Source organism: Macrotis lagotis, chromosome 1 (assembly GCF_037893015.1).
Source record: "Macrotis lagotis isolate mMagLag1 chromosome 1, bilby.v1.9.chrom.fasta, whole genome shotgun sequence".
Classification (NCBI taxonomy): domain Eukaryota; kingdom Metazoa; phylum Chordata; class Mammalia; order Peramelemorphia; family Peramelidae; genus Macrotis; species Macrotis lagotis.
The window spans coordinates 76,872,243-76,879,323 of NC_133658.1; the positions used below are offsets into that span (position 1 = coordinate 76,872,243).

The window sequence follows — 7,081 nt, forward strand, 5'->3', positions numbered from 1 at the left end:
TAAGTGGCTTGCCCAAGGACACAAGGCTAGGAAATTATTAAGTGTCTGAGGTCAGATTTGAACCAAGGTACTCCTGACTCCAAGGCCGGTGCTCTGTCTACTGCACCACCTAGCCACCCCCTACAATCTCTTTCTGACAAGATATTCTATCTCCTTATCATCTGTGGACTGAGATTTCTGGAAGCAGTTTCTGTCACTGTTGATTCAGTGTATCATACTACTTGCTTCTGTTTGCTGGTGTAGGGTCTGCACTGGTTCAACCTCTGCTAATCTATGCTCCATTCACATGCAGATGTGAAGGTCTCTCCAACAACTTTCTAAGTTGTCCTTTACAGCTGTGAGGTGAGAGATCTAGAAACTACCACTTCTGCCACTATTTCAATCACCCAAGATCTGCTTTTCGTTTGCTGGGGCCAGGCATGTGCTAGAATGGCTTATACTAAACTGATATTCCTTTTCACCTTGGTGCAACAAACCTTTCCTGCCAACCTGCTAAACTGTCTTAGGTTGAAAAATTGGTTCAGACCATCCTTTTGTGGGTTCTGCCACTGTAAAATCTATTTAGAGTCATGATTTAAATGTATTTGGAAGGGTTTTAGGAGAACTCAGGTGAGTCATTGATTTTATTCCACCTTCCTGATCATCATTTCTTTTTTTTATCCATGCTTGAAAATATTATTTATTTAAATCCAATTTTTGAGGATAGTAGACTTTAGATCTTATACAATTCAGCAACATCCAGGGATTACACATAATTTTCAAAAGTAGTTATCTGTTCCCTCTATCATATCTGTCCCAACTATATCATCTTCAATCAAACACTGTATTTTCAGCTTCTTGATATTATATCCCACTGGAAGAAGTTTAGGAGCTTCCCAAACCAATCTATCTATCTGCTGAAAAGTTTCTGATGCATTTTTCAAACTGTGCTATATCATCATCTCAATGTTTTATATTCAGTAAGAAGGAAGACAGCAAAAATTGCATTTTTTAAAAAAATATGATTCATACTTCTTCTTTTCTTAAGGTTTTCTTCACTTTTCTCCTCCTCATCAGACCTAAAGAGATCAATGGTGTCATTATTTCTGTAGCTCCATTTCTGATGGTATCTTCTACATTAGCAGAACGCTACTTTCCCAAAGTCTTCTTTATTCCTGGCAAGCTTGCCTTTTGCTCCTCATAGGTTTTAATGTGATTATACCAGCAGAATGTGAGACTGCTTCAAAAACCTGGGATGGCATATTGTATGTATGTATATATGCATGTGCATGTGTGTGTATATATATATATATATATACATATATATGTATATGTATATATACATATACATGTTAGTGTAATTCTTATCAATCCGGAAGTTTTTTTATTTGTTTGTTTGTTTGTTTGTTTTTCTAAGGCAAATGGGGTTAAGTAGATTGCCCAAGGCCACACAGCTATGTAATTATTAAGTGTCTGAGACCAGATTTGAACCCAGGTACTCCTGACTCCAGGGCCGGTGCTTTATCCACTGCACCACCTAGCTGCCCCGTTGTTGAGTTTTTCTGCAGATCCATCCGTGTCTTGAGATCTCTGAAGAACATTGTGGTGGTGAGGAAGAGGTGACTGGGGAAGCAGTGATAGAGAAACTAAGTTCCAGATTGGAAAGGAGCACAGTCTGCAAACACAGTAGCACTGTTGTCCAACTGACAAAAGTCTGCTTACCATTTCTTACAGGCCAATAGTATTCCATAAAAGCCATATACATTAGCTTGTTCAGTCATTACCCAACTGATGGACATTCCCTCAATATCCAATTCTTGTCTACTACAAAAGAAATTGAAATTAATATTTTGTACAAAAATGCTCTTTTTCTTTTAGTTGTTTATTTCTTTTGAATACAAGTAGTGATATTACTTGGTCAAAGGCCATGGATAACTTTAGAACTCTTTGCACATAGTTCAGAATTGCTATCCAGCAAGTGCTGAATCATCATATAGCATCATATATCACCAATAGTTTATTATTGTTTTAATTTTTCAATGTCATCTAATATCTGTCATTTTTCTTTTCTGCTATGTTATTCAATGTGACAACTTTGAGTTAGTGCCTCAGATTTGTTCTAATCTGTATTTCTTCAATAGTGATTTAAAGCACTTTTTCATATGATTTAGATAGATTTTATTATTTTGTCTGAAATCTTACTTTTCTTAGCTCTTGACAGTTGAGGAATGTCTCTTATTGCTATGAATTTCATTTATTTTTGTATGTTTAAGATATAATATCTTTGTCAGAAAAAATATGGTAATGATTACCAATTTAGGATTTCCCTCCATTCAATTTCACTTTTATAGTTCACTATGTCTCTCCTTTTAAGCTGTCTATTCTCAAAAGTGACTTACTTCTGACTTTTACCTCTTCCAAATCGCCCTAGCTTTTATCGCTTCCTCACTCATCTCCTTCAGTAATTTCCTTCCTTTCTAATTTTCTGTTAGGTAAGAAAAATTTCTAAACTCAACTAAGCCAGTTTTGATGAGAACAATATTCATATCCAACCTTTTCCACTTTCCTAATTTTTCCATCCATTCTTTTAGCTTGTAATTTGATATTTTCCAAATATATGTAAAGCTAGTTTTCAACATCTATACTTTTGCAAATTTTGGGGTTCTACATTGTTCTATCATACTCTGCTTATTCCCCTTTTTCCATGGCAGCATACAATCTGATAAAGGTTGTACAAATACAATCATGTTTAACAAATAATCATATTTGTCATGTTGTGAAAGAAGAATTAGAACTAAGGGGTTAATAAAATAAAAATATGATAAAAAAACAAAAGTATTGAAAAGTGAATATAGAATGCTTGTCTCTGTGTTTAGATTCCATAAATTTGCCCCCCTAATCCTGGATCTGAATGGCATTTTCTAAAATAAGTCTTTCAGAATTTCCCTTGATAGCTGAATTGCTAGTAGGAGTTCTGTCCATCATAGTTGATTATCTCACAATGTTGCTGATAATACTGGTTTTTCTCATTTCATTCAGCATCAGTTCATGCAAGTATTTCCAGGCTTTTCTAAAATCCAACTACTGAAGATTTCATAAAGAACAATAATACTCCATCATATTCATGTTTCATAACTTGTTCAAACATTCCACAGTTGATGGGCATTCGCTCAATTTCCAATTCATTTCACTACAAAAGAAGCTGCTCTAAATAATTTTCTATAAGTGGATTTCCCCCCTTTTTATGATATCAATAGACTGTAGTCCTAATAATGATATAACTGAAACAAAGGGTCTGCACATCTTTACTGATCTTAGGACCTAGTTCCAAATTGCTCTCTAGAATGGGTGGATGAGTTCACAACATGAATAACATGGTAATAGTGTCCTAGGTATTCCATAAACTCCCCAACATGGGTTATTTTCTTTTTTATTGTCATGTTAGTCAATCTGTTAGGTATGAGATAGTACCTGAGGTTTATTTAATTTGCATTTCTCAAATTAATAATGATTTAAAGCACTTTATCCATAGGATAATAGATAACTTAATTTTTTATCTGAAAACTGCCAGTGCAAAACTTTTGATCATTTATAAATTGGAGGATGACTTTAATTTATTTAAATTTGACCAAGTTCTCTATTTTAGAAATGAATCCTTATTCAGAAACAACAGTAGTGATAATTATTTCCCAACTTTCTACATTCCTTCTAATCTTGGCTACATTTGTTTTGTTTGAGCAAAAACTTTTCAATTTAATATAGTTGAAATCATCTATTTTACAATTTATAATGTTCTCCATCTCTTGCTTGGTCATATGCTTCTCCCTTCTCCATAGATCCCACAGATGAACTATTTCTTGTTTTACTAACAGACCTATGATATTGCCCTTTATTTATGAATCCTGTCCCATTTTGACCTTAATTTATAATAAGGTATCAGAGAGATATGATTCTATATATAGGTTTTTGCCATACTCTTTTCCAATTTTCCCCTGCAGTTTTTGTCAAATAATGAGGTTTTATTATAGAAGTTACTGTGTGGGTTTATCAAACAGTAGATTACTAAAGTAATGTACTACTGCTTCTTTTGTACCAAATCTATTCCAGAGATCCACTTCACTATTTCTTAGCCAGTAGTAGACAGTTTTGACAATTGGCACATTATAACATAATATTAGATCTGGTCCAGTTGGGTCACCTTCCTTTGCATTATTTTTAATGAGTTCCCTTGATATTTTTGATCTTTTGTTCCTCCAGATGAATTTTGTTACTATTTATTCTCTCTATATAAAATAATTTTGGTAGTTTGATTAGTATGGCACCGAATAGCAATTAACTTGAAAATAATTGTGATTTTTGTTATATAAACTTGGCCTGGTCAAAGTAAATGCTATATCTCAATTTAAAAAATATTTCTTTTAAATCTAATTTTATTTTTCTAATTATATTCAAAGGTAGTTTATAGCATTTAACCATTTGCAAATTTAAGAGTTCCACATTTTTTCCTACCACTATACTTCTTCTATCCCTCTCCATGGTGGTGAACAACATGGCAAAATTTGTGTATATACAATTATCTTTCACATATTTTCATATTAGTCATATTCTGAAAGAGGAATTAGATCTCAAAAAAATTAATGAGAAAGAAAGTAAAAGCATAAAAGAAGATTTAAAAATTGGTCATAGAATGCTTTCATCTGAATTCAGACATAATATTTTTTTTCTGGATGTGGATGACTTTTTCCACAACAGCTCTCATAGGATTGACCTTGATAACTGAACTGCTGAGAAGAACGGCATCCAAAGCTGTTCATGTCAGTGTTGATGATATTGATATTTATTCTTCATTCTTGATGAAGCCTGTGACTTCAGGGAGTTGAAGCCATTACAAGCACATGAATTAGAGTCGAATGAGGGGGATGACTGTACCAACTTCACTTTATCTTTCAGTGTCATCTAGACCAATGGCCAGAAATGAATCATGAGGCTATTGGGCTTAAGTGACTTGCCCAAGGTCACGGAGATAAGTATGTCTGAATCCAGAATCAAATTCTTCTCCTGTCTCCAAAGTTAGTGCTCTTTCTACTGTGCAACCTAACTATCCCAATAATTAAGATAAACAATATCATTTTTAAATGTTTACAATATTGTCTTGGTTATGCTCACTTCATTTAGCATCACCTTATTCAAGTCTTTCCATACTTTTCTGATGTTTGGTCATTCATGATTTCTTATGGAATACTAGTACTCCATAACATTCATATACCATAACTTGATCCAGTCATTCCCTAATTGATAGGCATCCCCTCAATTTCCAATTACTTTCCATAACAAAAAGCACTGCCATGAATATATTTTTGAACATATGGGAATTTTTACTTTTTTTTATAATCCCTTTTGGATAAAGACCTATTAATGGTATTGTTGGATCAAAGGATATGGACAGTTATATTGTCCTTTGGGAATGGTTCCAAATTACTCTCCAGCATGTGTCAAAAATTCACAACTACTCCAATAGTGCATTGGTGTCCCAAAATTCCCACATCCTCTTCATCATTGTTCATTTTCCTTTTTTGTCAGCTTAGTCAATCTGATAGGTATGAGGTGGTACCTCAGAGTTGTTTTCATTTGTATCTCTCTAATCAATAATTATTTGGAGGATGTTTACATATGACTATAAATACCTTCAATTTATCTATCTCTTAACTGATTTTCATTTCCTTTTAGTTGAAGAATGACTTGTGATCTCAGTTTTGATTCAATTTTCCATATATTTTAGAAATGAATATCTTATCAAAAATTGTTTCCAAGCTTTCTGCATTCCTTCTATTCTTGCCTACAGTGGTTTTATTTCTACAAAACCTTTTTAATTTAATGAATTCAAAATTATCCATTTTGATATTTATAATGGTCTTTGTCTCTTGTTTGATCTTAAACTTCTCCTTTGTTAATAATTCTGACGGATTATTATTTTTTCTTTTAATTGATCTATGTTGTCACCCTTTATGTTTGAATCCTGTACCTATTTGGATTTTTTTTGTATCTATCTGGTATGCAATGTGGGTCTATATTTCAATACTATTATCCAATAATCATAACAGTTCTTAATTGTTATTTCATTTTTCCAAATACATGTAATTAATGTTTTTCAACATTCAACAATATGCATACACATAGCAGTTTTTGTTAAAGGGTAAGTTGTTATCATAGAAGCTGCAGTCTGGGTTCTTTTCAAATATTCAATTACAAGAGTGATTTACTACTGTTTCTTTTGTGTGTAATCAAAATTCCTTTGTTAGTATCAGACAGTTCTGATTGTACATTTTTAGAACTGGTATGATTAGGCAACTTTCTTTTGCATTTTTTGCATTAATACTTGACATTTTTATTTCTCTGAATTGTGTGTTTATTTTTCTAGCTCTGTAGAATAGTTTTTTTGGTGGTTTAATTAGTATCAGATTAAGTAGAATTATCATTTATAATTATGTTAGCTCTGTCTAATCATGAACAATTGAAAATTTCCCAAAAGTTTGTTATGATTTTAATTGTGTCAAATGTGTTTTTAAATGGTGTTCATATATTTTCTGGGTTTTACATGGAACTTAGATTACCTAGTAATTTATATTGGCTACAATTACTTTAAATGGAATTTCTCTTTCTTGCTATTGAGCTTTATTGGTCATTTATAGGAATGTTTAATATTTAGGTGGGTTTATTTTTTATCTTGTTACTTTGCTAATGTTGCTAATTGTTTCAAGAATGTTTTTTAATTGATTTACTAGCATTCTCTGGTATAGCAAAATATTACATGCAATGAGTGAAATGTTTGTCTCTTTGCCTACTCTAATTCCTTCAATATTTTTACCTTTTCTTATTACTAAAGCTAACATTTCTAATAAAATATTGAATAATATTGGTGATAATAGCCATCCTTGTTTTTTCCTTTATCTAATATGAAATGCTGCTAGATTATGCCATTTACATATAATATTTGTTGATGACTTTAGGTAGGTAATGCACTTTTAATTAAGAATATATTATTCCAATACTCCCTACTTCTTTTAATAATAATGGATATAATATTTTGTCAAACACTTTTTGT

General features: G+C 32.2%; 1 pseudogene; it reads right to left on the reverse strand.

Annotated features, from left to right (window-relative positions):
* Nucleotides 1-712: 712 nt before the first annotated feature.
* On the reverse strand, nucleotides 713-1,760 carry LOC141508493 (elongation factor 1-beta pseudogene; annotated as a pseudogene).
* Between the last annotated feature and the right edge of the window lie 5,321 nt (nucleotides 1,761-7,081).